Source organism: Muntiacus reevesi, chromosome 2 (assembly GCF_963930625.1).
Source record: "Muntiacus reevesi chromosome 2, mMunRee1.1, whole genome shotgun sequence".
Taxonomy (NCBI): domain Eukaryota; kingdom Metazoa; phylum Chordata; class Mammalia; order Artiodactyla; family Cervidae; genus Muntiacus; species Muntiacus reevesi.
In genome coordinates, this window is record NC_089250.1 from 24,657,391 (window position 1) to 24,675,215 (window position 17,825).

The 17,825-nt window shown below is 42.5% G+C and overlaps 1 protein-coding gene and 1 pseudogene across 8 annotated transcripts in view; both read left to right on the top strand.

The window, feature by feature from the left end:
* Positions 1-17,825, top strand: part of KIAA1217 (KIAA1217 ortholog) — a 346,126-nt gene that overhangs the window by 62,388 nt on the left and 265,913 nt on the right. The window lies entirely within an intron of this gene.
* Positions 6,326-10,938, top strand: LOC136158994 (S-phase kinase-associated protein 2 pseudogene; annotated as a pseudogene).

A 17,825-nucleotide genomic window follows, 5' to 3' on the forward strand; every position in this document is an offset into this window, starting at 1 on the left:
CCCAAAGGAATGTTGCTTTGGGAGAGTTGTTGGTCTCTGTTCAGTACAGTCCGCCACCAGACAATAGGTTTGATTCTGTGATAATGTTCAAACAATGGAGATACTTATAAAGGGGCACTTTCAGAAATAGCGAAGTATCAAGTGATCCCTCTCACCTAAAGGTTGGGTCCCTGTGCTATGTAAACTCCTAAATAAACCTCAATTCTGTGGTTTTGAAGAGGGCCCTCGTCTCTTCCCAACATGTCATCATCTGCCGTAGGCTCATGCTTAAATCCACACAGATATGGAAGGGTCTCCTCCACCACAGGAGAGAGCAGTGGGTGATGGAGCCAGAACCCAAATCAGATTGCTGAGCTTTGGGGTCAACCCAAGTCCCTGATCTGGTCTGTTTCCCTAACATTTTTTCTCAAAGATTTTTTTTGATGTGGGCCATTTTTAAAGTCTTTATTGAATTTGTTACAATATTACTTCTCTTTTATGTTTTGGTTTTTTGGCCTTGAGGCATAGGATCTTGACTTCCTGCTTAGGGATCGAATCCACACACCCTGCATTGGAAGGTGAAGCCTTAACCACTAGACTGCCGGGGAAGTCCCCCTGTTTCCCTAACTTTAGAAGGACGGTGCTGGCAATGGAAAATCCTCAATATGTTCTTTGATTTCTAAAGGAGAGCAGTCAGTTTTCTTCATCTCTGTTGCTAAATCTTTCACATTTTGAACGATGATCCTGGACCCATACCCAGGATTGTCAGTTGACGTAAAGAGTAAGTTTGGTCACAGAGCACTGTCACTGACAGCTTCGTGACACTCGCGTGAATTCTGTCCTAGGCAGCTCACTCTCATCCCCTCAACTGGTTCTCAGGATGTTCCTCTTTTTAGTGGGGTATTAGAGAAAAAACTTACAGAGCATCCCTCCATCGTTGTAAAGGCAGTTCATGTGGATATGCTCTGTTGAAATAGAGTACACACACTGTCATTAAATTACATGAAATATGGCATCTTTTTTTTTTTTCATCTTTTTACCAATTAGCTAGCATGAAAAATAAAGATGATGGGGTCAGCTACTACATGGTGGTTAAGTGTAGCTTAGATTTCTTCTTTCTGATGATACTTCAGAGTAATCCTGGCCTCCTCCCTATGCCCATCCCCCCTGCCATTTCCATTGTAAAGTAATATTTCTTTGAACTACAAACCACAACACATAGTTCTCTATTCTGCTGAAAGAAACTGGGTGCAACTGCCAGATTTCTCTGAGAATTATAGGGTTTTCAAGTCTTTGTGGAGAAAATTGCTGAGGTTCAGTGTCGATGGAAAAAGCATGCTCTTAATTTGCCTGTAATTTTTCTTTTAATTGGTACTTTGGTCCCACTTTCAAAGCACTCTTGAAGCTTTCTTTTCCAATTTGGCATTAGCATTATTTTTTAAAACACCATTTCATTTTAGGATTATTTTCTATTTTGATTGACAAAAGACATATTCTGAAGGGGAAAATATTAACACATTTTGGGGTAAGGAACTCAGATAAATTGAGTTTTATAATCACTTCCCTAGGAATGCAGTTTAGTGGTTGTAGATATTGGAAAGACCTCACAGTATAACCAGCAAGCTGTCAGGAACTTGGTTGAGATTCTAGACCATAAAGTGCTAATTTCAGTTCTTGCAATAGCCATTTCACTAGTGAACACTGGCCTTTTACGAAGAAAGTAGGGAATAGGGAAATGATATTATACATACACAAGTCTTCGAAAAAGCTTCCCCCTTGCGCATACCTCATTCTGAAGATACATATTTTTCTTTGGCCCATCCCCCACTCCCCAACCTCTTCACTTGAAAATCTTTTCATTCAAAATAGTACCTGGCCCCATACAAGATAAAATGGTACTCATGGTCAGGTTCCTGCAGACTCACTCTGTTTTAGGGTAATTCCAAGAAGTCCAAAGAGACCAAAGTCCATGGAAATGCCCAGAAGAATGAGAAATATTGTGGGTGGAACTCTGGGCTGGGGAGGCAACCTGGCATTTCTCTACCCCCATCGTCTGTCGCTAGCAATGACTTTAGAAGGTCCCTCGGGCCTCCTTTACCCTTCTCACCACACAGGCAGGGTTCCATTCCTGTAACGGATGGCAATGTGTTTAGGCAGTAAAATTAGAAAAGAGGGAACAGTCAGGAAAATCATAAGTCAGAGTTGACAGGGATGCTCACTGTAGACCCCGGTTAGTGATGCAGGCCCAACCAGGAAGCAGGAGGGCTCTGATCCAGCCTCATTCTAACTCGATGTGTCACCTTAGTCTTAATTTCTTAGGTTTCGATAATCTCATCTATTGGATTGGATGTTTGAGTTGCATAGATGATGAAATGACATCGAGGTTTCTTTCAGCCGTAAGAGTCCTTAGAGAGGGACCACTGAGAAGAGTATGAGTTCCTGAACTCACATTCTCGGGAGCCCTGCCAAGCCACTCTGTCACTGTTGAAAATAAAATATAGAGGTTGTCTGTCACATTCTAGGCAAACTGACTGTACATACACAAATTTTAGCCATCTTCTAGTCAAATTGAGATGGCTGTGAAAATAGTAGCAAATTTATTTCATAATTTTCTTTGAAAATTTTCACTTCTTTCTTTCAGGGTAACCATTAACAGCCATCCTGAAATTTTAGCAGCAGTCTGTTTTCACATATTATTTAATGATCCTTATGAAATAAATCATAATGAAGGTTTTTTTTTTCTTCTTATGAGGTATTTGCCTGGAGAAAAAATTCTTGACTTTCTTTTTCATCTAAAATGAATGCTAGAATAAAGTGTCCTTTGAAGAGTCTTAATGAAAAGAGCAAACATGGGACTATCTTCTACCCCAATTCTTTCTCCGCAGTCTGGGCTCTGAGAATGAGGTCTCTGATTGTGGGAGGAATGTCAGGGGACTTCCACTGTGTGAAAGTCCACACCCTTCTGCCACTTAGATAGCTGGCTTGTTGACTATTATGAAGAGTAGCCTTTGGGAAGAAAAAAAGCATTAATAAGTATTTCATTTTCTATGGGTTATTTTAGCCACACTAAATATATGAGAGAGAGAAGCTGGTGTTTTCTATGTGAGACAACTCTTTCCTTTCCCCAGCTCAGGGGAGAGAGTAAGAATTATGTTTAGAAACTGATAAAGTTCCCTATGGTTACTATCAGGAGATCAGACTCTTATTAACTTTTGCAAAACAGGAACATTTGAAAAATAAACATTAAATTAAGTATTACCCTCTCCTTCATTCCTCTTTCTCTAGAGATATTCTTAAGGAGTCCATGCTAGTCATTAACAGATTTCTTTGAAGCAAAATATACCCTTGTTACTTTCGTGTCATGATTTTTTTTCCCCCCAGTTCCCCCTTTTGGAGTACATGAAGCAAATGACATGGCAGTATCTGTCACATCTAGCTCACTATCCCAACCCAGTGAGGATCCCACAAAAAGACCTTTTGCTTCTTTCTATATGCAACTGTCCCACACCACATCCTTAATTAGAATCCCAGGTTATCTATGAGAAGGGCATGGGGCATCCCTTCCCTATCTCAATTTAAGAACGTGAATAATACTCCCAAACATAAACATTAAAGATCTGGATCCCAACTACAGCAGACATTTAGTGCCACAAATTTTCCAGTGCAGTACCAGTGAGTGAGAAATACGTACCTTAAACGAGGAAACAAAAAACAATAGAAATCTCATAAATAATAAGGTCATGTTTTCTGTTCCACATCCTACCAGAGTCATCCTAATAATTCACAAATATGTGAACTAATTTTATGTAAATAACAAGAAACATGTTAGTGAGGGGGAAGACCCGAGTCTGATATTTTGCTTATTTTCAAATTGGTTCAATAGTAGTGGGTAATTTGGGAGAATAATGAACATGTTCTAAGACTTGGTGATAAGAAAATTCAAATATTGCTTACTTTAAGAAACTTGGACATAGATTTAACAAAGAGGTACCCAAATCAGATGACAGTGTTTACAAAGTGTTCACACTGTGTTAAATAGTTTTACTTTGCTGGTATTAAGAGGATTTGTCTACTTTTGTTCTAAACAAGTTGTTGAAACTGAGCATTCCATAAAAATAAGTCTTGGAAACCAGTGGCAGTGTGATGTATATGCTGAATAAACAGTCTGTTTTTGAGTGGAAGCAGTGGCCTAATGTTGCATATTGCTTTAGTTAAAGAGTGTCTTTGCAGAGTGATCATGTATTAGTCTTACTCTGAAGCATAGGTAAGATTAGACTTGAGGTCTTGAAGTCTTAACTCCCCAATGAATATGAATTGTACACCTGTGAAATTCTCATTTCGAGGAAGCCCATTTTGCAGGTGGTTAAGAAGTGTAACCTTTTTTTAAAGGTGAAACTATACTTCTATTTAGCAGTTAATCGTAATAGTTATGATTAATTGCTAATAAAACATCACAATTTAGAGAGGATATGTAAGTATTAGCTGGCTATATTTTCCAATAGAAGCTAGTGATCAGAAATTGTAGAATTCTTCAATCTGCAAAAAGTAGAAAAAGAATGTCCTATAGCAGAATAGCCCTTGCTTTTTCCCTTCAAGTCTTGTTTTACATACTTAGGATATTTTCACTGTAATTTAAAAACATGGTTGCTTCTTGTTATTCTCAGAAGTTATGTTCCAAAAAGTTGCTACAGACACTGAATTAGAGAATACTGGATTTTTCATGAATATTGAATTTTCTGGGGAGTTAGGTTCATGTGAGCCTCCCGTTGCAATGTTCTTGTCAACCAGTCAACACAGAGCCTTGTTGTATATGTGTTCTGTCTCAAAAAACTATATGTAGTATTTATTGTTGGTTCATGATTCAACATTGAACGCATGGCCCCTGGCAATGTAGTTTGTGTCTGAAGGAAGCTTGTCTGAGACATATTTTGTCCATAACGCACATCACAGCTGTCCTGCACTCAGGAATACTAGGAATACTTTGGCATGATTGGGGGGCATTTTATTTTATTATTATTTGTTTATTTTGGCATGGCTCATGGAATCTTAGTTCTGCTACCAAGGATTGAAGCCAGACCCTTGGCACTGAAAGCGTGGCGTCCTAACCATTGGACCACCAGGGAATTCCCTTCGTTTTAATAACGCAGTCACACACACAGACACACACACATACACACACTCTCTCTCTCTCTTCCTCACACACACACAGAATTGTGGCATCACATGGCCTGCAGAAAAGCACACTTCTTTCCCTAACAGTCCGAGCTGAAAGGAGAACACCGAGTGCAGCCCTGTAGGACCTCACCTGGGGCTGTGTTCCGCCTGCAAGTCAGGTTGCCCCTGCTCTGTGCGTGTCAGCTTCCCAGGTGGCTGCCAATGCCGGAGACACAGGAGATGAGGGGTTGGTCCCCTGGCTTGGGAAGATCCCCTGGAGGAGGAAATGGCAACCCACTCTGCTATTTTTGCCTGGAAAATTTCATGGACAGAGGAGCCTGGCGGGCTGTAGTTCATGGGGTTGCAGAGTCGGACACGACAGAGCACACGCACTGTGTATGTCACAAATGACAGCAAAAGTTCTGGGAGGATTATGTGGGAGCTACAAATAAATTGGAGCAGATAGGCGAGTTTTAAATACAAAGCTGTGAATGATAAGAACTGATTGTATATAGTGGATGGTATACAGTGGTTTTTAGTACCTTCTTTTCCCATTAAGCTTTTGCTTGAGGTGTAAGTTAATGAAGTACAATTTGAATATCTTGAAATTTCATTGATCATGAAATTGATCATGCCTCAATTAATTTTTTTTTGACCAGGAACAGAAAAGTTCAGGTGAAACTGATGTTCCTGACTTGGTTGACTTTAGCACCAGTATGATTGCCTTTTTTTTTTTTTTTTAATTTTTATTTATTTCTTTCTTTTTGGCTGCACTGTATCTTCATTGCAGTACATGGACTTTCTCCAGTTGCAGCTTGTGGGCTACTCTGATTTCAGGGCACAGGCTTCTCATTGTGGTGGCTTCTCTTGTTGCAGAGCACAGGCTCTAGAGCTCCAGGGCTTCAGCATTCGCCGCATACGGACTTAACTGGCCCATGGCATGTGGGATCGGGGGTTGAACCCATGTCCCTTGCATTGCCAGGTGGATTCTTTACCACTGGAACCACCAGGGAAGTCCAGTCAGTGTATTTGGCTCTTGATAGAATTTTCCAAAGTAGGGTTTACTGGCCATTATGGCAGTGGGATTCCCAGCCATCACTTCTGCTTTCTTGGCTTCCTTGATAAGTATTCTTTTCTCACCTGCACTTCCAGACTCTGCCCTCCAGTGAACTTGGCAATGGTGTCCTGATCGATGGAGGAGAGGCAGGCTGCTGCCCCAGTCCCCACCATTTCTCTTTCTGCCCAGGCCTACACAGAATGTCGAAGTAAAGTTAGATTTAATTCAGAAATTCAACAGCTTGAATACTGTTGTTTTTGCCCTTATTTAGCAAAACTGTCATTGAACCGAGCTGCAAAGTCATTGGAATCAGTGCTGTTTCATTTCAGATCATTTTACAAGTTGTTATTCTAAGAATAGTACAAACAACCTGCGATGCCATGTGCTGATCCCCCATCTTCTCCATGTCATTAAACAGAACCTAGAAACACAAAGAGAGTTATGTGACATTTCAGCTTTGATGTCCCCTGAGTAAGGAAGATCTTTTCAGAAATGTACAAGACAAAATGACTTACAATTCCATCTAGTTCTGCCTACCATGAGAGCATCCTTTTCTGTTCCTGTGGTAACTACTAAATCCTGTGGAATTCTGGGTGGGAGTTTTTCAAAAACTTTCAAATCAACAGTCAGATATTTTATCCTCTTACGAGCCCATCACTAGTTTTGTAGATTGGAGAGTCTCACTTTGCTCAAACCAAGTCTTAGCTCCAACCTGATTCAGAGGTGGCAGCTTATCAAATCCAGCCTGTGTCAGTTACTCAGCCTGGGTTTGTCACTTGCAGAGCAGAGTGTTTTAGCTGAATTTCCTTCCAATAATTCAGGTGTTTCTGAGGCGGGCCCTGGTGTGGCTCCCACACACCGTGGACCCAGAAGGTCTGTGGCTGGTGGTCCATCTAGAGGCAGCCTCAGAGGCGAGGTGGGGGTGGCTGCTGAAGAGGAAGACAGGAGCCCACACTAGACTAGAGCCAGCACCGCCACCAGGCCTGCAGGCCAGGGTGCGCCCCCCCAACCCCAGGGCGTGCTGGCTTGTCTTTGTGATGCCTCTGGATGGCAACTGTATGGTTTCCGCCTTTTGTCCTACGGAGGCCCTGTCTTGGCAGCTCAAGGGGGAGTCACGGGTGAGATGCTTTAAAGCGTGGTGATGCTGTGCGTCTCTTAGGCTTTGCGTGCAAACAGCAGGGAGAAGTAGCCCTGATGAGTCAATGGAGAAGGGTCACATGCACTGGGGAGAAGCCCGTTGAAGTCCCAGCGGGGGTGCAAAGGGTCAACCCGACCACTCACTTCTGACAAGTTTTCATGTCTGAAGGACCGTCGAGTGGAAGATGGATTGGAGTCACTCTGGGAGGCCGATGTGTAGACCTCTGGCCGTTGTGCGTGGGCTGTGGGGAGAGGCAGTGTTTGCAAAGATAAGGAACATGTTTTGAAGTTATAGAGGCCAGGTTTTCAGCATGCGTGTGAGCTGTGCGACCTGGAGAAAGCTGTTTAATCCCACTGACCTTCATCTGTAAAACATCTGAAAATAATACAGAGCTTGCAGAGTTGTGTGGATAAGAGATAATTGAGTCAAAGCCTCGGGCAGGTTGCAGCCATGTAGTGGGCATTGGATAAGCCATCTCCTCCTTAGACTTGAGTCTCATCCATTCATTCTCTCTGTGTTTGGTTGCTAACTCGGGTACAGCTGTTCTGATGGGCTCTGGAAACACAAAAGAAATCAGAGAAACAGGGTAACAACTGGTGCTTACGGGCTAATTGGGACAGCCAACAAATAGGTAGTTAAACTCTGAGAAGTTTTGTGATGAAAGAAGTTGGTAACGTGAGAGCACATAGGAGGGGCTCCTAACCCATACTTTGGAGCTAGGAGACCTTTCCACAATCACAAAGCATCTCCACCGAGCTGCAGAAGAGGAGTTAGCCGGGCAAGCTAGGGGAGGACTGGGCTTCCTAGTGCTTGGACCAGCATCTGCAGAAACCTGGTGGGAGAAGAGAGCACTGTTCTTTTTTTCTTTTTCTTGCTTGCTTTCTTTTTTTGGCTGCTCCAGGTCTTAGTTGAGACATGAAGGATATTTTCCTTAGTTGGAACATGTAGGATCCAGTTCCCTGACTAGGGATTGAATCTTGGCCCCCTGCATTGGGAATGAGGAGTCTTTTTTTTTTTTTTTTTTGTGCTAGGTCTTCGTTAGTGCTTGGGCTTTTCTCTAGTTTTGGGGAATTGGAGCTACTGTCTAGATGCAAGGAGGGGTGGCCTTCTCATTGTGGTTGCTTCTCTCGTTGCAGAGCACAGGCTCCAGGGCACAAGGGCTTCAGTAGTTGTGGCACACAGGCTTAGTTGCTCTGAAGCATGTGAGATCTTCCTGGACCAGGGATCAAACCCATGACCCCTGCATTGGCAAGTAGATTTTTTACCGTTGAGCCACCAGGCAAGCCCAGGGGTGAGGAGTCTTAACCCCCGGACCGCCAGGGAAGTCTCAGAACTTTGGTCTTTAGTGGAACCAAACTAAGGTCAAAGCACATGGGCACAGGTATAACGGGGTGGGTTGGAAAAGGTAGAGAGAGGACGAGCAGAGCCAGGAGGCCGTGTCCACGTCCAGATTTTTTGTTGAGGGAAGTAGACAGCCACTGAAATTTGCCTTTAGAAAGGCCACTGGCTGGAGGGTGGAGATGGGATGGGGTCTGGGATGAGGGATGCTGTTGAAAGACAGTGGGCTGGTGCAGAAGGTGTACGGGGCAGGATGAGCCTCTGATTCGGGGTTGAGGGAGTGGCAGGGAAGATGGAGAGAAGCAGATGGATTCAGGGTGTAGGAAGCAACTGAAATTGACAGGACTCGGTGAATGAAGGAGAGGGCAGGGGAAGCAGCAGGGGACAAGGGTGACTTCAGTTTCTAGACTGGATCATAGTGTCTTTCTCAAGAGGAAGGAGAAGTTTGAGAGCTCGAGGTAGATGAGGCCTTTGACTGCAGTGTTTGGGATTATAGAGGACGTTCAAGGGGAGGTGTTCATTGGGGAGTTAAATAACAGAGGTTAAAGCTCAGAAGAAATATGAGCTGGAGGGACAGATTTGTGTCTCATTGACATGTATCTGTATGTGTTACCTATATCCATAGGGCATTTGAAGCCAAGGTAGTGGGTGGGGTGACCAAGGGGAGTGGGCATCGCCAGAAGATGAGGGCAGAGGACCACCCTGCACACAGTGACTCCCAACCAGAATCGTTGCATACTCTCTTGGAGACGTCTTGCATTTTACCAATTTTGATTAGTGACAACAATCATAAGGGTAAGCAGAAGGTTAGGGAATTTTCTACATCTTTTGTTAGCTAATTATACAAGACTATATTTTAATAACGTTGATTTTGAGAGAAGTTTATTAGGAAGATGGGGGGGAGGACTTAATAGAGACAAAATATTTTAAGAAAGTAAGGGAGATTATTTACATCGATCAAGGCCCAGCAAAAGCAGAACTGATGTTGAATTGCCCATGGGCTTTGCAATGAAACGTTGTTCTCTAGGGGATTATGAAATTTCTCCCTCTGGGTGTATGATTTGAGCTCTCCTAACCATATGTCAGAGAACATCCCCCAGGAACTGCTTTCAAACCTGGGCCACCCATAGAGCCCCCCACGAAAACACCTGAAAAGCAAAGGGAATGACAAGTACTTTGTAATTGTCTGCAGACCTAAACTAAACTGAGAGAACTTCCCAGGTGTTTCTTGGGACTCCCTTGCAGACGAGCTGCTCTTAGGAATCTTTTCCTGTCTGTGCCTCCCTGGACTCCTGAAAGTCTCCAGTATTTGTAAGAGATGGTATCATCTTGCGTTTGGCAAGTCTCTCTGGCAGACTGTAGACCTTGCGGGCAGAAACCTCTACCCAGACATGGTTGGTCGGCTCCTGTCCCGAGAGGTGGTTGCCTTCTGCTGTCCACGATCATTTATGGGCCAACCGTTAGTTGCACATTTCAGCCCTTTTCGTCTACAGCACCTGGACCTGTCGAACTCTGTGATCGATGTGTCTACCCTGCACGGCCTTCTGCCTCACTACTCCAAGTTGCAGAATCTCAGCCTGGAAGGCCTCCGACTTTCAGATCCCATTGTCCATAATCTTACTCAGAACACAAATTTACTGCGACTAAACCTTTCTGACTGTTCTGGATTCTCTGAATCGGCCCTGAAGACTTTGCTGAGCAGCTGTTCCAGACTGGATGAACTGAACCTCTCTTGGTGCTATGATTTCACTGAAAAGCATGTACAGGTGGCTGTTGCCCATGTGTCAGAGACCATCACCCAGCTGAATCTCAGCGGGTACTGAAAGAATCTGCAGAGATCAGATGTCTCTACCTCAGTTGGGAGATGTCGCAGTCTTGTCCACCTAGACTTAAGCAATAGTGTCATGCTGGAAAATGACTGCTTTCCAGAATTTTACCTACTCAGCTACCTCCAACACCTATCACTCAGTTGGTGCTATGACATAATACCTGAAACTTTACTTGAACTTGGAGAAATTCCCACATTAAAAACACTGCAAGTCTTTGGAATCATGCCAGATGGTACCCTTCAACTGTTAAAGGAAACCCTCCCTCATCTACAGATTAATTGCTCCCATTTCACCACCATTGCCAGGCCAACCATTGGCAACAAGAAGAATCAAGAGATATGGGGCATCAAATGCCAACTGTCACTGGAAAAGCCCAGTTGTCTATGAAGCCTCTATTGCAAGATGATGTCTCCTCTTTTCTTTGAACAGGGAAAGTAAGCAGGAAGCCCAATTGTGGAGAGCTCAGCTATTTTTATTCTTGGTTTTCTGTTGCCTTCCTTTTACAAGTATATTAGAGAACCAGTAGAGAGAGAAAACTATGAAGTGTTGCTTTTTAGAAATGACTATGAAAGCTTTTATCATGGCTATACCCTTAAGAGCCTAAGCTCTATGCTTTTTGAAATTTTAGGGAGAGTGAGCCTATAATTTCAAGACACCTTAAATAGCAAAATTTGAATGTCTTCCAAGTGCCGTGCTTCATAACTCTATTTAGAATCAAGCTTAAAAATCACCACCAGCAAATCATTTGCGTAGCCTATATGGCAGGTGAACTTTCTTCTATTTAATTTTTCAGCACTGCTTTATTATAAGACATAAGTTGCAAAAAATAATAAGCTATTTGTATTGTAAGCTGAAAAGAATGAGAATCATAGAGTAGATGTGAAGCAGTCTCTTCTGAGGATAGCAAGAAAAATAGACATTTCAACGGTGCCTTTAGATTCACAATCAGGTTGATGGAAACAAATATCCCCAGGTCACTCACCTTAAAACCTAAATAAAGAAGCAATCGGCCAACCAGAGGTGTAGAATTGGTATAGAATTCAAAGACTCAAGAGGCAATTTTCTATAGCAGGTTAACCTGGGGTATCCTGTGATGCACATTAATGAAGTCTCCTTTATGTACAGTTGGGAAGGTCCCCTGGAGGAGGAAATGGCAACCCGCTTCAGTATTTTTGCCTAGAGAATTCCATGGACAGAGGAGCCTGGCGGGCTACAGTCCATGGGGTCGCAGAGTCGGACATGACTGAGCGACTAATACAATACTAACCATATGTCGGAGAAGGCAATGGCAACCCACTCCAGTACTCTTGCCTGGAAATCCCATGGAGGGAGGAGCCTGGTGGGTTGCAGTCCATGGGGTCGCTAAGAGTCGGACATGACTGAGCGACTTCACTTTCACTTTTCACTTTCATGCATTGGAGAAGGAAATGGCAACCCACTCCAGTGTTTTTGCCTGGAGAATCCCAGGGACAGTGGAGCCTGGTGGGCTGTCATCTATGGGGTTGCATAGAGTCGGACACAACTGAAGTGACTTAACAGCAGCAACCACACATCAGGAAGCTTCCATAAGCCTCTTATCCATCAGAGGGCAGACGGAATGAAAACCACAATCACAGAAAACTAACTAAACTGATCACACGGACCATAGCCTTGTTTAACTCAATGAAACTGTGAGCCATGCCATGTAGGGCCACCCAAGATGGACGGGTCATGGTGGACAGTTCTGACACAACGTGGTCCACTGGAGAAGGGAATGGCAATCCACTTCAATATTTTTACCTTGAAAACCTCATGAACAGTATGAAAAGGCAAAAAGATAGGACACTGAAAGATGAACTCCACAGGTTGGTAGGTGCCAAGTAGATGCCAAATATGCTATTGGAGATCAGTGGAGAAATAACTCCAGAAAGAATGAAAAGACAGAGCCAAAGCAAAAACAGCACCCAGTTGTGGATGTGATTGGTGATGGAAGTCAAGTCCGATGCTGTAAAGAGCAATATTGCATAGGAACCTGGAATGTTGGGTCCATGAATCAAGGCAAATTGGAAGTGGTCAAACAGGAGATGGCAAGAGTGAACATCAACATTTTAGGAATCAGTGAACTAAAATGGACTGGAATGGGTGAATTTAACTCAGATGACCATTATATCTACTACTGTGGACAAGAATCCCTTAGAAGAAATGGAGTAGCCTTCATAGTCAACAAAAGAGTCTGAAATGCAGTACTTGGATGCAGTCTCAAAAGCGACAGAATGACCTCTGTTCTTTTCCAAGGCAAACCATTCAGTATCACAGTAATCTAAGCCTATGCCCTAACCAGTAATGCTGAAGAAGCTGAAGTTGAATGCTTCTATGAAGACCTACAAGACCTTCTAGAACTAACACCCCCAAAAGATGTCCTTTTCATAATAGAGGACTGGAATGAAAAAGTAGGAAGTCAAGAGATACCTGGAGTAACAGGAAAATGTGGCCTTTGAGTACAAAATGAAGCAGGTCAAAGGCTAACAGAGCCTTTGTTAAAAGAGAACGCACTGGTCAGCAAACACTGTCTTCCAACAGCACAAGAGAAGATTCTACACATGGACTTTACCAAATGTTCAATACCAAAATCAGATTGATTATATTCTTTGCAGCCAAAGATGGAGAAGCTCTATACCATCAGCAAAAACAAGACCAGGAGCTGACTGTGACTCAGATCATGAACTCCTTATTGCCAAATTTAGACTTAAACTGAAGAAAGTAGGGAAAACCACTAGACCATTCAGGTATGACCTAAATCAAATCCCTTACGATTATACAGTGGAAGTGACAAATAGATTCAAGGGATTAGATCTGATAAACAGAGTGCCTGAAGACTATGGACAGAGGTTCATGACATTCTACAGGAGGCAGTGATCAAGACCATCCCCAAGAAAAAGAAATGCAAAAAGGCAAAATGGTTGCCTGATGAGGCCTTTCAAGTAGATGAGAAAACAAGAGAAGGAAAAAGGCAAAGGAGAAAAGGAAAGATATACCCATTTGAATGCAGAATTCCAGACAACAGCAAGAGAAATAAGAAAGCCTTCCTCAGTGATCAATGCAAAGAAATAGAGGAAAACAATAGAATGGGAAAGATTAGAGATCTCTTCAAGAAAATTAGAGATACCAAGGGAACATTTCAATGCAAAGATGAGCACAATAAAGGACAGAGGTGCTATGGGCCTAACAGAAGCAGAAGATATTAAGAAGAGGTATCAAGAATATACAAAAGAGCTGTTCAAAAAAGATCTTCATGATCCAGATAACCACGATGGTGTGATCACTCACCTAGAGCCAGACATCCTGGAATGTGAAGTCAAGTGGACTTTAGGAAGCATCACTACGAATAAAGCTAGTGGAGGTGATGGAATTCCAGATGAGTTATTTCAAATCCTAAAAGATGATGCTGTGAAAGTGCTGCACTCAATATGTCAGCAAATCTGGAAAACTCAGCAGTGGCCACAGGACTGGTAAAGGTCAGTTTTCATTCCAATCCCAAAGAAAGGCAATGCCAAAGAATGTTCAGACTACTGCACAATTGCGCTCATCTTACATGCTAGCAAAGTAATACTCAAAATTCTCCAAGTCAGGCTTCTATAGTACGTGAACTGTGAGCTTCCAGATGTTCAAGCTGAATTTAGGAAAGGCAGAGGAACCAGAGATCAAACTGCCAACATCTGCTGGATCATCATAAAAGCAAGAGAGCCCAAGAAAAACATCTATTTCTGCTTTATTGACTGTGCCAAAGCCTTTGACTATGTGGATCACAACAAACTATGGAAAATTCTTCAAGAGATGGCAATACCAGACCACTTGACCTGCCTCTTGAGAAATCTGTATGCAGGTCAAGAAGCAACAGTTAGAACTGGACATAGAGGAAGACTGGTTCCATATCGGTAAAGGAGTACGTCAAGGCTGTACATTGTCACCCTGCTTATTTAACTTATATGCAGAGTACATCATGCGAAATGCCAGGCTGGATGAGGCACAAGCTGGGATCAAGATTGCCAGGAGAAATATCAATACTAGATAAGCAGATGACACCAGCCTTAACACAGAAAGCAAAGAGGAACTAAACAGCCTTGATGAAAGTGAAAGAGGAGAGTGAAAAAGTTGGCTTAAAACACAGCATTCAGAAAACTAAGATCATGGCATCTGGTCCCATCACTTCATGGCAAATAGATGGGGAAACAATGGAAACAGTGAGAGTCTTTGTTTTTTGGGCTCCAAAATCACTGCAGGTGGTGACTGCAGCCATGAAAATGAAAGACGCTTGCTCCTTGGAAGAAAAGCTATGGCCAACCTAGACAGCATGTTAAAAAGCAGAGACATTACTTTGCCGACAAAGGTCCATCTGGTCAAAGCTGTGGTTTTTCTAACAGTCATGTATGGATGTGAAAGTTGGACTATAAAGAAAGCTGAGCACCAAAGAATTGATGCTTTTGTACTCTGGTGTTGGAGAAGACTCTTGAGAGTCCCTTGGACTGCAAGGAGATCCAACCAGTTAATCCTAAGGAAATAAGTCCTGAATATTCATTGGAAGGACTGATGTTGAAGGTGAAACTCCAGTACTTTGGCCACCTGATGGGAAGAACTGACTTATTGGAAAAGACCCCGATGCTGGAAAAGATTGAAGGTGGGAGGAGAAGCGGACGACAGAGGATGAGATGGATGGTATCACTGACTGGATGCACATGAGTTTGAGTAAGCTCCAGGAGTTAGTGATGGACCGGGAAGCCTGGTGTGTTGCAGTCCATGGGGTTGCAAAGAGTTGGACACAACTAAGCGATTGAACTGAACTGAACTGAACTTGCCTCGGACTTCCCAGGTAGCTCAGCTGGTAAAGAACCTTCCTGCCCATGCAGGATACATTTGAGACTTGGGTTCAATCCCTGGGTTGGGAAGATCTCCTGGAGGAGGGCATGGCAGCCCACTCCAGTATTCTTGCCTGGAGAGAATTCTATGGACAGAGGAGCCTGGCAGGCTCCTGGGGTCGCAAAGGGTCAAACATGACTCAGCGACTAAGCACAGCACAGTAGCAACCATGCCTCACTAACATGTTTACTTTTGCAAATAAAATTGAACACAAAGAGTTCAATTCTGCTGGTAAAAACAGTTGGTTTTAATTGTATAATATAAATGTTCCCTTCAGTAACATGGAGGATATTTAAATTGAAATCCTTGAAGCTCTTCAGGTTTTATGGATGATTGTGAGGCTATGTGTGTGCTAAGTCACATCAGTCGTGTCAGGGTACTAGAATCAAAATAAATTCGGGGGATGCTTGGCATTTGTTCTACTCTCAGTCTTGTGATGATTTCCTGTTTGATTAGTAGTCAAGATAAGTTCTCCATGTATACAAGAAAGAAGACTCCTTACCCTTCTCTGGTGTCCATTTTTAAAAAGTCTGTGCTGTGGTCCAGGTCAGGAAAGGCTGTAAAAAAAAGCCATCCAAAATGCACATTGGGAGAAATGATGTTCTGTCTTTAGGAAACTTACTCTGATCTTATTATCTCTAAATTGCATTTCTATTTGAGGCACTTTATTTAAAGTAGTTTCTGTGGAGGAAATGGGCACAGAGTTAATGATCTGGAGCTTATGGAAAGCTGAGACTATAGAATGAATACGTGTCCAATACACGCTTTAATTTCTTAGCCAGGTAACAGATCAGAAAGGGCCGCCAGTCATCCTCTCCTGTGCCTCAGGTTATGAGTAAATGTCACCATGATGTTCAGAGGCTTAACATCTCACTAGGTTAATAAACTGGTTGGTTTATTTATGTGTGAAGTTCTGGTGACTAAGAGACCATGTAGACTCCTTCTTGAGCCTTAGCGAATTGCCGCCTCCCTCCCATGGAATCCTAAGTTGTTGCAGGCAGCTTCTTGGTTTTCTCTAAAGTAATCACAGGTGGGGACAGTTCCCAAATTACATCTGTTTGAGCAAAATATTGAAATAACATGAGCTTTTCCTGAAAGCATTTTTCTTGAAAGTCTTGCCCAGTGTCTGCCTGTCCAGTAAACACAGGACTTGCATCTTGACTTTCCCCACACTCCCTATATCTACTCACAGCACATCCTTTCTGTTCTGACTCATACTGTCCAGTGTAGTATGCATTTCAGAGGGAATGACTCTAAACACAAGATTCAGTTTTGTTAGGAAGCACATCACTACATTTTGTGGGGTGGCATCAATGCTAGTTAGTTTTTTAAATATATATATATTAAAATATATACAGAGAGAGATACTGCCTTATAAACCTACCCCCAAGAAGTAATTGCTGTTCACATTTTTGTTCATAATTTTCAGTGTTCTATCAATGCATAGATATTTTAAAACAAAAGTAGCATCTGGTACACTCTAATCCTTTAAATTTGTCAACATTTCACAAGCATGTTCTCAAGTCATGAAAATAAGGAATATAAATTAACTTCATCCACATCCTCTTCAGACTGGAAATCCACCCTACTTCAGCTCTCCGATCCCTTTGCTGCTGTTTAGCAAATCTCATCCTTAAGAGGCTGTCTTTAAACAGTAAATGTAAAATTACCTTGTCATAACACTCTTAGAAATAATTATAATTCTTCTTACTTATACCAAGATGTCAGGTTAACTATGTGACGGGCAAGTAGAGTCCGTTATTTGTTGTATTCAGTTTTAGAAAAATTCCAGCTGAATATGTAGCATGTCATCTCTGATAGCATCTCCATCAGAAAGTATTAATGAGTCACATAATTTACAGAGTATCTCGGAATCTGTAGGAAAACTACACTGCATTGCCTCTGCCTTCAAGGACTTACTCCTACAGGTGAAGGAGCTCCTGGTTTCTTTCCCTCCTGTATGGCTTTGGCATCACAGGAGCCAGTGTTGCTCTAGGCTCTGTCACACATGGGTAATGTCAGTCACCAATGCCAGCTCAAGTCACAAGATGTAGTCCACAAAATCAGAATCGAACTGAAGCACAACAGTTTAAGTCCACTAATTCCAACAGCCTGATGTTTCTTGTGAAAATGAATTTAGGTATTATCACTGCCATGCTTTACAATGTCATGCTAGATAGAAATTTGCCTCCATCAAGTGGCCACTCATCTTGTTGTTTTCAAATGAAAATGAGATTGAAGATTGCTTATTGTTAAGACTGCTTACAGTGGAAGTAGAAGAGGTGAGATCTTTGAGTTTGCTGAGGTTGAACTCAAATTAATGGGGATGGTTTGGGCTAGGGCCAAGTAGGTATAGGGATGTATACTTTCTTCTTGTCTTTTTAAAAAATATTTATTTATCTGGCTGCATCAGGTCTTAGTTATGGCACGTGGGCTT